The following is a 17040-nucleotide window of genomic DNA, read 5'->3' as shown; positions in this document are numbered from 1 at the left end:
AACAACTTGAGTCACTGAATAAAGACTAAGTTGCCTGGAAACAGAAAAGAGTGGACAACTGTTCCACATGGGTTTATGTTCTGAAGTGTTTACTAGAAGACAAAAGCAATGTATTTTGGGATGGCAAGCTGAAATTGCTAAGTAATAGTGAAGTTAATAATGTGGGCTGAAAGATGGCCAAAGGTCAGATGCAAAAACTGAGTCGTGAAGTACTTAGGCAAAAAAGAATAAAAGGTGAGTCTGTGGGATTTCTTCTCATAGTTAGAGTGAGCATCCTCTCTCTGCAACTAGGGAAAAGTCAGAAGAGTCCCTGCTTGTTTTCTTATTTTCTTCCTTTTCCTTTTCCTTTTCCTTTTCCTTTTCCTTTTCCTTTTCCTTTTCCTTTTCCTTTTCCTTTTCCTTTTTTCCTTTTTCTCTTTTTCTTTTTCTTTTTTCTTTTTCTTTTTCTTTTTCTTTTTCTTTTTCTTTTTCTTTTTCTTTTTCTTTTTCTTTTTCTTTTTCTTTTTCTTTTTCTTTTTCTTTTTCTTTTTCTTTTTCTTTTTTTCTCTTTCTTTTTCTCTTTCTTTTTCTTTTTCTCTTTCTTTTTCTTTTTCTCTTTCTTTTTCTTTTTCTTTTTCTTTTTCTTTTTCTTTTTCTTTTTCTTTTTCTTTTTCTTTTTCTTTTTCTTTTTCTTTTTCTTTTTCTTTTTTCTTTATTCTTTTTTCTCCACCCTCTTCTTCTCATTTTTCTCCTTTTTCTTTTTCTTGTCCTTCTCTTTCTTCTTCTCTTTCTTCTCCTCCTCCTTCTTCTTTTTTCTCTTTCTCCTTCTCCTCCTCCTTTTTTCTCTTTCTCTTTCTCTTTTTCTTTTTCTCTTTCTCTCTTCCTTGTACAGTGTAAGATCCTTACCTAGCAGGTAGTCTGAAATATCATCTTCCCTTTCCTAAGAAAATTGGAGACTGTTCCAGTGATTATCTGCCATCTGTTGATTTCAGTGCTTCAATTGCTTCAGAATCCTCTGGAAAACGACTCTTTCTCGATACAGGGTTGAATGTACATTCAAAGGTAGCTTCAGCTGAGCAAGTGCCCAGCTAATCCCCTTAGCACACAGGGACAAGGCTGCCACCAGCTCTAATTGATTCTGAAATGAATCTGTATAGAAAATTAGAAGGTTTGGATTCCCATGTGAGCTTCAATAAAGAGCCAGGATGTAAGCCTGACAGCTGAATGGATTCAGAAATGAAAATCTGATAAGCAGCTTAAAATTGTACTTAAGTCCAGAAATGATTTGAATGCTCTTGTTAATGGCACATTGTGTATTGTCACCTAGTTAATTATCTCTGAAGATGAGTTCTTGCAGAGGAGAAGATACGCCAGCCTTTCACAGTCTTTTCTCATCACATATTTATTAAATTCCACCCTCCTCGCCAGTAGCTGGAAGGCAGAAAGAAAGGATTAGGCAACTGCAGTTCCTCTGTGGCTGTCAGTTCACTGTGCCAAACTTCAAATATGAACTGTTGCATGTACTGTCACAGACATTTCCTTTACATCTTAATTTGCAAATGAGGAGCTGACATTTGTTATGCCTTGTATTTGCACACATGAAAAGCAAATACTGTCACTGCTGGCTATTTTGTTTATCCCTTTGGAGATAGTGTATGGCCTATTTATAAATTTTCTTCAGATTTTTTTTTCCTAACCGAGATAGTCATGGAGCTACATGTCCTCATATTTTATTCAGGAAGCCTATCTGCAGTTTATGAAGCGTGCCCTGCATGCAACAGCTATTTAAAACAGTATCTTTAAATCTGTTTTCACTTTGCTGTTTTGCAATTTTTTGATAGATGTTCCTATTTTGTGTATATTTCATATAGATGGGTTGATGAGGTTTTGTATGCATACAGGTACCCCCACCTTTTTTGTGTTTCATATGTGTTTATCTGCCTATCTGCATTAGTATTAGTAGTGAAGAGGTAGAAAGATTGTGCTGGAGGCAAAGACTATCCTGTCCATCACATTATCATAATTTACTATCACATATAAACTGGAGAAGAAATGAAGATGGAAGAAGAAGAATAAGAAATGAAAAGGAAGGTTCATTAGAGGAAGGTATCACTGAGCAAAATAAATGATCAGAGGCAACACTATGGACATACAGAATTATCATCTCAAATACTCAAGAAAGTATCATTGAGGAGTAAAATCTGTAAGATTTCCACTTCCATTATTAATTACAAACTTTAATATATTTATCTGCAAAATTAGCCTTGTCTTTCTGCACTGAGTTTAAGAAGACTTTCCTAAAACAGCAGTCTACACTGATTGTCCTCAGCACAGAGAACTTCTTGAGTAAGCATCAAGTCCTTTCTTCTATCTCTGCCTCATACTTTGGGCACAATTCTTCTTAATTTGTCTGAATAGTTAGAGCAGGAAGGTGCCGTGCTAGGATACTTAAGTTTAATTTGCTCTGAAAACACACATGTCTAATCTGACCTCAGACAAGAATTTTTTTTCCAATACTCCAATGTACATAAGAGTTGCCACTGAAGTCGCATTTCTTTTCTTGCATGACAAATGTAGATTCCTAGAAAAGAAAACAGAGCACCCAGAAGAGGATGGCTGTCTTCTTGTGTCACATATTAATGTAAGTCTATGTTAATATGTATATATAGATGTTTAAATCAACCTCAGAGGCCCTAAAGGTATTTTCATGGGTTTTCCTGGAATTGTAGGTCCATTGATTATATATGCAAATATTGTTAAAGTAAATGCTACTTGTTTGCTATTTCCAAACATTCCAGTCCATATTTCAAAGTTGAGGAGATTTTCAACTTCCTGGACAGAAAAAAAAAAAACAAAACCCAGCACCCAAAAAACCCCAAAACAAAACAGTAGGAATCATTCCGACTAGTACTTTACAATCAGTGTAGAAACACTGGCATATGCCTGAGATTTCATCTCTCTTACAAAATCCTTTTTTTCCCCCTCCTCTTTGTCATTTTCAAGAAGGGCTTGGTTAGGAAATTAGGAGTTAGAGCAACAGCAGCAGCTGCCAACTGCAGCAGGCACTGTATCTTCTTCATTTGGAGGGTAAGTAGGATGCTCTTGGTGACTGCTGAGTTCCTGGCTAGCAAATTAAGAAGTGGCAGACACAGTGATCTTCCAGACTGGGTGAATATTACAAAAAAAAGAGCTGAAATGTTCATTTATAATTAAACACTATTCATGGAGCTTGAGTCAAAGCCCAAGAAAGTCAATGGAAACATTATTATTTACTTCAATGAGCTTTGGATTTGAACCTAAGCAAAATTGCTGTGTATAAAAATATTTCTCATTTAAATGAATTCCATTTCAGCTTGTAAAGTGCCTGGAGATCTTGGGAACATCAGGAAGAATGCATATGAGAATTCTTATCAAACTGTGACCAGAGCTAACTCTTAGCATGTACAAATGACTTTTATGTTGTCTTAATACTGCCTCTGCATTACCTAAAATAATCCTTTCAACACTCATGAGGTGTGGTAGCATTATTCTACATCTGTATTTTATTGTTATAAAAAAGTTGCCCAAATTTTCTACTTAAAAGACACAAAAAAGTGTCCAACAAATGTGTCAGAGGCATAAAAGACGTGGAGGGAAACAAAAACCTCTGTGCTACTGAGATGTGCATACACACATATTTAATTTTTTAAAGGAATATCAGTATACTCCTATGGAAGACAAATGATTGCATACCAGTTTTAAAGTAGATGTGTTTCATATTAAATCATATCTATTTATAAAACAGTTCTGTAAAGATTTGCTGATTTTACATATCCTTTACATATCAACACAACATCTAAGCACAGAAGGTTCACAAGTGCTCTGTTTGCGGAAGGTTGTGTGATTCAGTGCTCTGAAGCACTGGAATTTAATTTTGGTTTAAAATCCCAGTCCTTGGAGAAGCTTATGTCACTGCCTCTGGCCTGTAGGAATATGTCTCTATTAACTGGTGCAGCCTGGAACTATCCTAGGGTGGAGCTCTGGTCACTTTTACTCCTTTATAAAAAATGGAAAGAGCAGACAGGAATATCTTGTTCTATACACAAATTCAGTGGCTAAAATGGTTTCCAAAACTTGGAAACTGGAAGCTGACGCTCTCCACAACTCAATCTCTATGTGGTTCCAACACAAGCCTCCTTTCTTTTAAGGAAGCTGTGTGACCCAGTGCCAACGGTAAATCAATCAATAAACAAACAAACAAAGCAGACTCCTTGCACTGGTGGGAGGTGTGTGGATGTGGAGATGTGGAGACAAAAGGAAATGGGTCTGTAATATATTTTATATTGCTTCGATTAGATTCTGGGGAAAAAAAAATCAAATTTCAGAGGACACTGAATTTGAAATAAACTTTTCATTTGAGTGGATAGAAAGCATTATTCCCTAGCTTGCACAGGATGGAGGACCTGAATTCTGAACCCTGCTCCAAACACAGTTTGTGTATTTTACAGAGATAAGAGCATGGATCCAAGAGAGGGAAACCTGTTTACATGTTTTAACCAATGATTGCTTCATTTGGAATTAATTAGCTACCTTTTGTGTAGGGATCAGTACACAAATCTCTTTCCAGAAGATTTCACTGACTAGAATGAAATTATTTTGATGTCTGCTTCAGGTAGTTTAGTGAATATAGGCTTCTTTTTTTCTACCTTTATGTAGCTGTCTTCTGTCTATTGATCTATCATATAAATATATCTATAACAATTATTCTCTCAGGGCTGAGAATAAGAGTATCTAAGCTAGAGGGTAAGTGCAGAGGTAGTGTGTGCCGTCAAGCTGGTAGCGGTTCTAGATATGTCCAAAAGCAGAATGTTAGGCAGCCACAGACCTTTACCATTGGAGAGTTAAGCATGTTAAGATGGTAAGGAGCTAAGTAGGGATTGCAGTCATGGACTTCAGTACATGAATTTTATTTTAAGTATAAAAGCCTTGTTATGAACCTAAATTGCTGATTCTTCAAAGAAAAATTTTTTTAGCTGAGCGTGGGGATACAGGAATTCTTTCTTCACAGACTCCTTTGTAGGTCTGTAAATCTCCGTATAAGTATTTCAGGATTTAACTCTCTTATTGTAATTATTACAAAAGAAGAATTTGTCATCGGAGAATATTAAAAAACATTTAGAAAGATTTTTTGACTGTCCCTCTTTTTTCCTTATTTTTGCACCTCTTTTTGTATGTTTAAATGAGGGGAAAAAAAAAACCCAAAACCAAACCAAAAAAAAAAAAAAAAAAAAAAAAAAAAAAAAAAAAAGCAAGCACATTCTTGGTTGAGGCCTTAGGCAGTTATTTGTAAATCCTTAGTACTGGGCAGAGCCATAACCCAGCTTTTTTAGGATAACTGCCAATCCCATCTGTTTGGCAAAAACCTTTCATTTTTTTTTTCTATCTTCCTCTTTTTGTTTTGTTCTGTTTCCACAGATGATAGCCTCCAGGTTTTGTATCAAGCAGGAGCTTCTAACAATCTTTCAAAAGGCTATTCGTATCAAACACAGTCCTTGCAAAGGCTAAGGAGGGAGTTTTGGGGTTTTAGATAGTGTCAAAACCATGTCCAAATGGATGCTACAGAATGTGTCCGTGCGCTGCATTTAAGGAAGACTGTTCATTGTGTCTTTTACTCCTCTTTACAGTGAAGACAAATCTACAAACCAGCATATGGTCTCGTGTGCAAAATGCTTCAAGGTATCAATGGTGGCAGAATCCCCTCATGTCTTCCTGAACCTGACTATCCTTTTTAACCGCCGCTATTCAACAGAATATAGGATAGTATAATGTTTAGTTTTATGTATATATATGTGTGTGTATATATATATATATATATATATAAAAAACAAGTCATATGGATAACTAAACTTGATATCTTCATTTTCTTATGAGCTTTAACTTCAATTGCTAAAGCAAATATTAGGTGAGGGAGTTGGCAAGAAAAAGGAAATATTATTTCTGCTTATATTTTGGTGGTGGTGGGTTTTTTAAGCAATATATTGTTTGTGTTTTTCTTATTTTACTATGTGAAGTGATTAGATCAAAGGCTGCTATGAGGAACTTCAATGAGTTTATAATAATAAAAATAAGTGAGTGCTGATGAAAAAAGGAAGGCAGTAAAGAAGTTGCTTATGTATGGTCACTGATAAAAGTGGAAAGAGGGAGTTTACTGGCATCGTGTCTGGGTGATGAAGAGTTTACCTAATCTTCCAAGTATCACACAGGTAAGATTGGCCACATTTCTACCTACCTTTACAAAGCTGGGTCCTACAGTGCAGCCAGAGTTTTCTTAACATTGAAGCAGAAATTTAAAGTAGCAAAGGAAGCAAACATTGTCGAGGAATTCTATGGTATGAAGCAGGAATTACCAAAAACAATTTTTATGTTTTCTATCAATGGAAATGTAGGTTTAAATTTCATATTTAGATTCTGAAATTAATTTACCTACAGTGAGGGGTTTTTTAACAATAATTATTTATATTGTATAGTCTTATTCATATCTTGGCTTTCAATAGCAAGATTCTACTGAGCTAGCAAAAAGTAATGCTGTGCTTTTGGAGAATTTCAGTTATTTTACAGGGAAACCTTGCTGGAAGGTACAGGATCCCAAATCTGTCCCATAAGAACTACAAGCTTTAATAAGGCTGGATGTTTGTTATGTGATTAAAGGTTGCTGAAATTGTTTGGGGTTTTTTTTTTGTTTTTTTTGTGTTTGGGTTTTTTTTTCATGAGAGAGAGTATATAAACTGAAATTTTTTATAAATATCAAGGAAAGTTCTAATTAAATAAATTCTTGTGGTTTAGGAGCATGGGTAATTTTAAAGTCACTTTTTTTCAAAAGGACCAGACACTTTTCTGTTTGTTCTATCTGGCTGGTCATTTTCTTCCTCTTAGAAACATCCTTCTCTTTTACAACTTCTTTCACATCATGGAAAAATGTTTAGTATAGAAAAAAGAAACTCTAAATTAGCTTTATATAAGAAACAGTTAACTGTATAGAAAGATTTTCAGATGCACGTAAAAGTGTTTTTAATAGAATATCTAATGGTCAGTTACATCTCTTTTATGCTTTTTACCCCCTTCACTCTATTCTGCTTTCTGTATAGACAGGAAAAAACTTGAAGTGTTAGATTTGATTTTATAAAAAAATCAGATTTCTTATAAATAGGTGTAGGGAAAAGGCTTGGGGAGTTTGTTTTGTTACTGCAGTTTCTGTTTTTCAATTGAGTATGCCAGAGGTGCTACCAATACAGGGAAGAGAGGAAAAAGAAAAAAAAAAAAAAAAAAAAAAAAAAGAAAAAAAAAAAGAAAAAAAAAAAGGAAACTGGGGTAAACATACTTTGATTTGTAATGAAAAGATGGAAACAGCATCACTCAGATAAAAGGGATGAAGATCCACATGAATCATCAAGGAATGGGGAAAAGTAAGAAATATAGAGTCAGGGAGAGAATCTCGAGTAAGGGTAAAGATGGAAAGTAGCAGAAGAAAATAGTCATGTGAAGGAGGAACTGCTAAGATAGTGGGAGTTGAGAAAACAGCACAGAGACAGAGGATGTAGAAAATGGCTAGAGAATTAAATAGAATAAATAGGAGAATAAAATATGGAACACAGAGAGAAATTAATAAAGAAAGAAAATGGAAGAGTCACACTACTTCTTAAAAAGAAGTACACTGAAGTCAGATTTTCAGCTTCATTTCCATTTCCTTTTTACTGCCTCAGCAGTACAAGGTAGTTATAAACTTGCTACAAGTTACCAAGTATGAATCCAACCTGTGACAATTTTCCACTGGCATCTATTTCCAACCTGTGACAATTTTCCACTGGCATCTATTTCATATGTAAGAGGCAGAAGTTTCCACACTGTAGTACAATAAATTAAGATCCAGGCAGCAGCAGAGTTGAGAATTCATAGTTGTCTCTATGATATTACCCATTCCTTCTCCTGAATAAAACACATAATCTGACACAGGAGACAACCTGAATGATTTTACTTGCATGTCACAGTAATTTTCCATTTGAGAGAATGTTTAATTAAATTTAGATTTTTAGCAGTAATAGAAAAACTGAAGTGGGGGGGGGGGGGGGGGGGGGAGGTAAGGATTACAATAAAGATAGAAAAGCAACTCAAAAGCTTTGGAGAGCTGAGCTTGCTCCCAGGAGAGGACTAGGAATGAAGACCAAGTCTTCAGAAGACTTTTCCATCCCAGCAGGTGCTACTGCTCAAACACCCTCCTCCGTTTGAGGCTGACCAGAGCCTGGCAGAGCCTTCCAAGCCTCTGGCATAAGCAAAGTGGGCAGCACACACAGGGTTGGTTTGCTGCTCCAGGAACCCTGGTGCTTCAGCGTGCATGCGGGTGGAGCAAGCACTTATTCTGTGAGAAGCCTTACCACAACAGGAAAGAAGTAACAAATGGCAGTATTTACCTTATCTAACTGTGGATGTCTAAATATAAATAATTTAACATTAAGGTTTAGTCTGCTCTGTTGGAACCTTCAGTCTCTCTCATTGTCAACAGAAAATACAGGCAGTTCTAGGGGGAAAATTCATATCATGTATCCTAGATATCTATCTTATGATGAGATGAGTTGCTCTCTGGAGATGCCTGTTTTTCATTCCTGATTTTAAAGGAAGCGTTGGATGAGTAACTCATTAAGAAACACTTTATTTTTTGACCCTTAAGTGAGGTGCAAGGACTCTTAGAACAATACTACATCTTCCTAAGGTACATTGAAACTTTTTAAAAAGCACAATAACTCTTTGCTAACACGAAGATACAGTTTTTTTATTGCAGCACATTTTGAAACTGGGCTATGTTCAATGATCACTCTGCATGAAACCTCAAAATTAATGAAACAAAAAATGCATTCTGTTTTCTATGGTATCAAAGAAGTTGACCTAACACAGAAAGCAAAATTTGAAGTCCTTCCTGCTCTTAAATAAACTCAAATGGGTCCATTCTTTGGAAGTAAATAACCCTGGAGGAAGAAGCAAGCAAGATCAAGGCAACCAGCAATTTTGTGATGCCATGTCCTCAACATATTTCAGTAAGGTCAGGATTTTCCGAGGCTACCTGTAGTACACACTATTCCAGAAGACAGGGTATCACTTGCAAAGATACCCTTGCAAAGAACTAGTGGGTGGAAGAAAAAGGCAGACCTGTCTGCGTCATGATGAGGTGGATTGTAAAGAAAGATACCCAGGGAGGAGTCATGTGCAGGTTTTGCAATTAAAGTTGTTCCCACAAATTGTAGACCAGATGGCAGATTAAATAATTTTCCTTATTCAGTTTGAAAATTTAACTCTCATTTGGTGGGGAGGGTGGGGGAATGGAGGTTGGCATAGATTTCATTACAAGTGGCTGCATAAATGAAGTGCATAGCACATCCAAAAATTGTGGCCAATTTATTTATTTATTTATCTATCTATCTATCTATTTATTTATTTATTTATTTATTAAATCTAGACCCTAAGAAATAGCCTATAGCTTTCTTTCCTTACTAAAAATTTCCACTTAAATCACTTATGGATATCCATAAATTATATTCCTTAAAATAATTGCCTGGTGTCCACATTAGCAATTGGAGATCAATCACATTTTGAAGTTCCGGGATTAATCAAGAAAAAAACAACCCCAAACAACTAGACTTTACAATTTGATCAAATAAGAAAAGAGGCATTAAAAGATGAACAAAAAGCTATTATTTCTATTTTCCTCTTCTGTCATTGTAATGGTATTTCTTTCCATTCTCTATGTCTGTCACTGTTAGCATTTCCCACAACCATTATAAATAAATGGTGGAGAGACTGCGATTAAGATCTCAGCCCTTGAAACAGCAAGAGGGGTCCCATCAAAGTTATTTGAAATTGAGGGCACGCAGCACACTGGAAATTAGGGGGCTCCAATTTTTTTCCCTGGGCTTCTGAAGAGCTTATCTTTGCTGCAGTTTGATATACCTCATACTTCCACATGAGACAGGAGTTTTGTCACTTGGACATAACAAAGACAAAATTCTTACATTTTAGTTAATTTCTGTGAAGTGGTTGTAAGCACCAGACAACGTTAGAGCTTGGAGTTCACCATAGATAAAGGACAACAACCAGTATTTGTAATGATATATTTTTAAATGATGGATGTGCCACAATGTTTCTTCTTAAGATGTTTAAAGTAGATAATTACTTTTAAAAAAAAAACAACAACCAACCCAAATTGTATACATAAATATATCCTAAATTAGTCATATTCATGGAAATATCTCAAATGCTTGATTAGGTAAATGAGCAGAACTAAATAAATCAGTACTCTTATAATAGCCACAGAGTTCCTTGTCATTTTGTATCCAAAATTGAAAGGATGTATTTGGATATTAAGAAATTTAAATATACAATGCATCTTTGAGTTATTCTCATAATTTCCTTATTTTACAAGTGGGAAAAGCTGATTGTCTAGGCAATTAGTATGATTTTTCATAACAGAAATTACAGTCAGGCATCTAAGTCCCATTTAAAGTGAGGAAGAGGTAAGAAGCCAAACTTTTCTTTTACATTGAAAATTATCTTTGCTTGACTTGCTGAGAATCACATGGGAAGTTGTGGAATAATCTGTTGAATAAACTATTTGTCTTTCCTCACACTCCTCACCCAGACACAAGAAAATCCTTTTTGTATCTGTGCAACAGACGGAGATGTTGTCCCACAAGTTCTGTGTAGGTATATTTAAACTCAATACAATGTTGATTGTAAGATATCATTGACTGGAGAAGAGGGATAAAATCTTTTGTGAAGCAAAGAGCATCACATATATCATAAAACTCGTTTAAGTATTGAAGACTAGGTATTCACCCCTTACCTTTTGTCTGGTTATTAAAAAAATTAAGTACCATTATCTTGGCAAATAACAAAATGTATCATGGTATTTTTTATATTTGATAAATATATATCTAAAACCCTGACTTCTGCTTTTACGGTAATTACTTTTTAACTTCTTTACCTGTGCATCAAAAGGTTGTGGATAGCTTGACTACAACCTCTCCACCTCCTTGCTTAGCATTTTTGCACAATATAATCTTTTGAAACGTTTGACATCTCTCACAGGAAATACTGCACTTATTTTGACAGTGCTATTTCGGGCATGTCTTCTTTACTAGGCAAACTGTCTGGAAGGGAAAATAGAAATAACAACACATTGGGTTTTTGGTTTGTTGCTATGGCTAAACTGCATAGCAACAAGACGTAGGACACTTGCCTATATTCAGGAAAAAAAAAAAGTGAAAATTTAACCTTATGCATCAAGTGCCTAACACATGCTGTCGTGGTTTAGCCCCAGCTGGCAGCTAAGCACCATGTGGCCACTCTCTCACTCCTCCCTGCCCAGTGGGATGGGGAGGAGAATCAGAAGAAAAAGGTAAAACTTGTGGGTTGGGATAAGGACAGTTTACTGGGACAGCAAAGAGAGAGGAAAATAACAACAGTACTTATAAAAGAATATACAAAGCGGATGATACACAATGTGATTCGTTCACCTCCTGGAACCTGATGCCCAGCCTGTCCCCAAGCAGCGACCCCTCCTCCCTGGCCAGCTCCTCACCTTATATACTGAGCATGATGTCATATGATATCAAATATCCCTTTGGCTAGTTTGGGTCAACTATCCTGGCTGTGTCCCCTCCCAGCTTCTTGTGAAAATTCACTCTATACCAGCTGAAAAACAGGACACATGCACACAGAGCAAGACCTCATATCCAAATAATACCTCACATCTTATTCATATTTTTAAACAAGCAAGATAGATGTTGTGGTGGGTTGACCCTAGCTGAGGGCCAGGTGCCCACCAGAGCCGCTCTATCACTCCCCTCTTTCATTAGACAGGGGAGAAAAGGTACAATGAAAAAAAAAAACTTACGGGTCGAGATAAGGACAGGGAGAGATCATTCTCTAATTATCATCACGAGCAAAACAGACCGAACTTAGAGAGGGAATTCATCTTATTTATTACCAAGCAAAACAGAGTAGAGGAATGAGAAATAAAACCAAATCTTAAAAACACCTCCCCCCACCCCTCCCATCTTCCCGGGCTCAACTTCACTCCCGGCTTCAACCTCCGCCCCCCCAGCGGCACAGGGGGACAGGGAATGGGGGTTACGGTCAGTTCATCACACGGTGTTTCTGCCGCTTCTTCATCCTCAGGGGGAGGACTCCTCTCATCGTTCCCCTGCTCCAGCATGGAGTCCCTCTCACGGGAGACAGTCCTTCACGGCCTTCTCCAACGTGAGTCTCCTCCACGGGGTGCAGACCTTCAGGAGCAAACTGCTCCAGCGTGGGTCCCCCACGGGGTCACAAGTCCTGTCAGCAAACCTGCTCTGGCGTGGGCTCCTCTCTCCACGGATCCACAGGTCCTGCCAGGAGCTTGCTCCAGCGCGGGCTTCCCACGGGGTCACAGCCTCCTTCAGGTGTCTCCACCTGCTCCACCGTGGGGTCCTCCACGGGCTGCAGGTGGAATCTCTACACCCCCTCATCCTCCCTCCATGGGCTGCAGGGGAACAGCCTGCTTCACCATGGTCTTCACCACGGGCTGCAGGGGATCTTGCTCCGGCGCCTGGAGCACCTCCTGCCCCTCCTTCTGCACTGACCTTGGTGTCTGCAGATGTTCTTACATCTTCTCACTCCTCTCTCTGGCTGCAAAAGCTCTCTCTAACTGTTTTTGTCTTTCTTAAATATGTTATCACAGAGGCGCTGATTGGCTTGGCCTTGGCCAGCGGCGGGTCCGTCTTGGAGCCGGCTGGCATTGGCTCTATCAGACACAGGGGAAGCTTCTAGCAGCTTCTCACAGAAGCCACCCCTGTAGCCCCCCCGCTACCAAAACCTTGCCACGCAAAACCAACACAGATGTACTTTAACTTTTCAGAAAATTAATTAAGCAAAAGGTAAATTAAGTATGACTTAAATGCTTCTTTATATGAATTAAGCAACTATTTTTATACAGACAAAGAAAGAAACATAAGAGGAGAGACAGGTCGTGTGATATAGAAATAGGAGAAATAAAGCAAAGGACAAACCTATTGACAGCCCAAATTTCTAGCTGTTTTCATGCATCTTACAAGTGATGAGCCTTTCCAGAGAGTTTCACAGAGCATAGGAATTATCAGGATATATTTTGCTGTTCAGTTTATTTGATTCTCTATTCCATGTTACTCCCTATGGTTTACTTATAATTCTTTGGGGGGTACATTTTGGGGGTTTTTTGGTTGTTGTTTTCCCCTCCAAACCTTTATGAGAGGACTTTTCCAAAATTTACTGTTCTACATTCTGAAACAAAATTTTAACTCAGCTTCTATAACACATTTAGTCAGAACAACTATAGAGCTAGTGATTGGAAGCAAGGCAGTAAAGATTAAAGTGATGTTAAATTATTTTCCTCTACTGCTTTGAAAGAAGTGCAGAGCAGAGCCAGTTCAGAAAAAAAATAAGGATTAACGTAAACTGTCATTCATAGCCTCAATTTAAAATGTTGGTTTCTCAAGTTTCCATAAGACAACTTCACTGTTGCAGATGAATTCAATCATAGAATATCTGGACTGCAGACTATAATTAAACATTGCTTTAGCTTTTTACTGCTAAGTTTGAGCTATACCATGACATTTTGCTTTAGCTTTTTACTGCTAAGTTTGAGCTATACCATGACATTTTGCTTCACCTCTCTGGCATATTTTTAGTCTCAAATGTCTCAATCATTGCAACAAAAGTGAGAGTTTAGCTTCCAAAGTTGATTTTGTCCTTTAAGTATATCTCCGCCTCCTCCTTGATTATATACTTAGCTACTTTTGCTTGACTAAAACTGTTATATAGAATATAATCTATTGTACTCATGTGGACAGATGTAAATGGAAACAAGGAGAAAAAAAAAATAACCCATGCTGAGGGACATGTACGTTTCCAAAAGACTGAGCAGGAGGTATGTAGACAAATCCTATTATTGGGTAATGAGATTTGTGCGCGCACCCGGACACTATTATGAAAATGTAGCTCTTTTTCAAAACAAAGTGAAAGAAAGGGGCAATCTTTTCAGCTGGGGTCAAATTCTGCTTCCAGTAAGGATGTAATAAGTTCCATTAAAATCAACCTTATTAGAGTCCAAAAGTAGCTGAAAGAAAGAAATAGCCTTTACATTCACAGAAATTTCAGATGACTTTGAGCTGATCATGCTCTCATTGAAATTAACAGGAATTTTGCCATTGGGTTGTAGCATCAAGCTTAGTAATTACTAATCTACTAAAGCTCTCAGTGTCAAGAAGTTTGCATTCCTTAAAATAGTCTTCTCCTATGAAGAGAAACAATTCATATAAAATCAGGAATGTTATGAATAAAAGATTCAACTATTACATCGTTGATGGACTTAGAAGAAAATTCTGTCGGTACCATGCATATTAAAATCATAAATCAAGAGCCCGATAGTCACTTAAAATAGTGACTTTTAATATACAATAAATGCTGTATATGTACTACATGTCTTCTGCTACTGGAGAACATAGAATCATGCTCCCAAAGTATTTTTTTTTATGATTACAATGACTGAGAATATACTTTTCCAGAAAGGAAAACTGGGACTCTTTAGTAATAAAAAGATTCTGCCAGCAAAGATCTTTTAAAAAAACATACAACAAGCTAAAATGCAGAAACCTGAGAATATTGAGGAACTATAAATTTGGAGGCAACTATGTTTAAATGATAAAGACTGTAAGGCAGCTTTAGATAATGCTGGTGGCCTTTGTGCTTTACCAAGTCATATGCTGAAAAATATTTTGTAGAAAAATATGTCTTTTTTTTTGTTTAATCTTTCTGGTAACCCAGAACCATTTAGTAGAAGAAAGATAGATAACCCATGAAAGATAAGTAAACTTCTCCTATTTCTAATTTTATAAATAGGCAGATGTTAAGTGTTTCATACATGAGAGCATAAGGTCTCCATACCTCTTAATTTCCTTTTTACACTGCAGGGTTCCTTTTTCCCAGAGAAATTCCTAGGGGAGAGGACTGCACACTCCTCTCACAGCTTGATGAGTTCCAGCTTCTCAAGCTGCAGTAGCTGCAGTGCTGACTAGTGATGGTAGGGCTTTCACTATCATGTCCAAAGTCAAGTCATTCAGTGGAAAGTCTTCGTGGTCTGAGATCACACTATTATTTGTAATACATTCTGTATTTATGTATACAAAGTCTCCAAGATGTGTGTCAAAACAGTAACTGTTCAAATCATTGGGTGATCAGTTTTAAGGTAATGGTCCTATTTATAGATCATTTCTACTGAATATATTAAGTTGGATAGTTGGAAAAAATTAGATGGTTAGTGGAAAATATTTGGTGATACAAATGGAACAAAGAAGTAAATTAATTAATTTCATTACTACTTTTGAGAACTGTGTGTACATTTGTAATTACAGAAATTAATACCTCCAGTCTGTAAGTAGATCATGAGTTTGCGTTCAGATCAGATGCCACTTCCTTTTTTCAACAAACATGTGATAGATTTGAGAAGACAGTCACAGAACAAAATGAAACAGGAACAATTTGGATGTTTAATACTATAGAGTATCTCCCTCTCACCAACCGGATTTTCAAGGAAACGCTTACATGTACAAATTGCGCAAGAAAGGGCAAATTGTGCATGAAAAATGTGACAAAATCTTCTCTCAGTGGCTAGGGTGTCCTCTCACCAGCTCAGGAGGAGGGAGACCTTGCCGTGAAAGGGGTGGCTCTATCCATATTTTGCTGGTGTGGGATATAGGATGTCTGCTACTTTCCTTTTCCCTTCCCATTGAAACTGCCATTCATTTGAGGGGATCTCCCAATTTTTCACAATGTGTATTTCTGGGCTAGATGTGTGTATTATGAAGGAATAAGACTCTGTGCATGAAGGAAAACAGCTAGAAGAGCTCTGAAATAAGTTTTGAGCGATGAGAACTCTGTCATGGTGTCAGTTACAGCATGATCTTATTTCTGATCTGGTTTTCATTGCTGTGAGTCAGACTGAACTTCTTTCCTATGTAAAGGTGACACCTATGTAAAACTAGTGGAGGCAAGTTCAGAATGAGGCTCCATGCCTCTAGAAAAAATAGGTATAGCACAAAATAATGATTTAAAATGAAGGCATGGGTGAAACACTGCTTCCACACAGACAGGGGTAATATACTAAGAACGCGTGACAGGAGCAGAGTCCCACTGTTGTCATGGAGACCAAAAAAAAAATTTGTTAACATCTTCTAAAATCAAAAATAAAGGTATTGGAGTCTCTCTTGTCATCGTCCTTGTAAGTACTAATGTACATTTCTCTGATGCTTCTTTCACACCCTGACGAAATAAACAATAAATTCCATTTTTTGCCTCTACATTTTTGTTTTTATTTTACCAGAACCAATTTTAACTATAAATAATAGAAAAATCCTATGTACCTTTGTAAATGCATACAGAGCCAGCAGGCTGAAAGCTAGCGTTGCAAAATCATGCAGAAATTACAGGGCTCAGCAGCTGCCTTACACAGGGGAATCCACAACCGGGAATCTGGCCCAATGCTCCTTACACAGGGTTTGAGGGGATTTGGGGGACTTTGGAAAGAAATTTGTAGCAGACAATTTGCTGCCTCAGTATGACACTCAAACTAGACAGTGGGAAAAAAAAAAAAAAAAAAAAGGAAGGGATGCATCTTTTCAATTCTTCCCTCCAAGTCATCTTGAAAATGCCAGCTTCTCAGTTTCAGCAATTTTGAGTCATAGTATGGAGCTATCACCTGCCATGCGAGGTCTGTGACATGCTTCAGTAGAGGTCACTCTTTTCTTTCAACTCACAGCTAGAGAGGAGGGTTTCTATTCCCCTTTCCCTCATATGTAGGAGATTAGTGAGTATTCGCCTAGGAACAAGATGCTCAACTAATTTAATAAAATATGTAAATGATATCAAGGTCAACTAGAAGAAGAATGTGGGTTTGCAAGTTTACGGTGAACATGAGGTGATGCGAAAGGCTGGGATTTACTCTCTCTACCAAGACATGGTAAC

This window comes from Balearica regulorum, chromosome 3, assembly GCF_011004875.1.
Source record: "Balearica regulorum gibbericeps isolate bBalReg1 chromosome 3, bBalReg1.pri, whole genome shotgun sequence".
NCBI lineage: Eukaryota > Metazoa > Chordata > Aves > Gruiformes > Gruidae > Balearica > Balearica regulorum.
Note: the sequence above shows the minus strand (reverse complement) of the source record.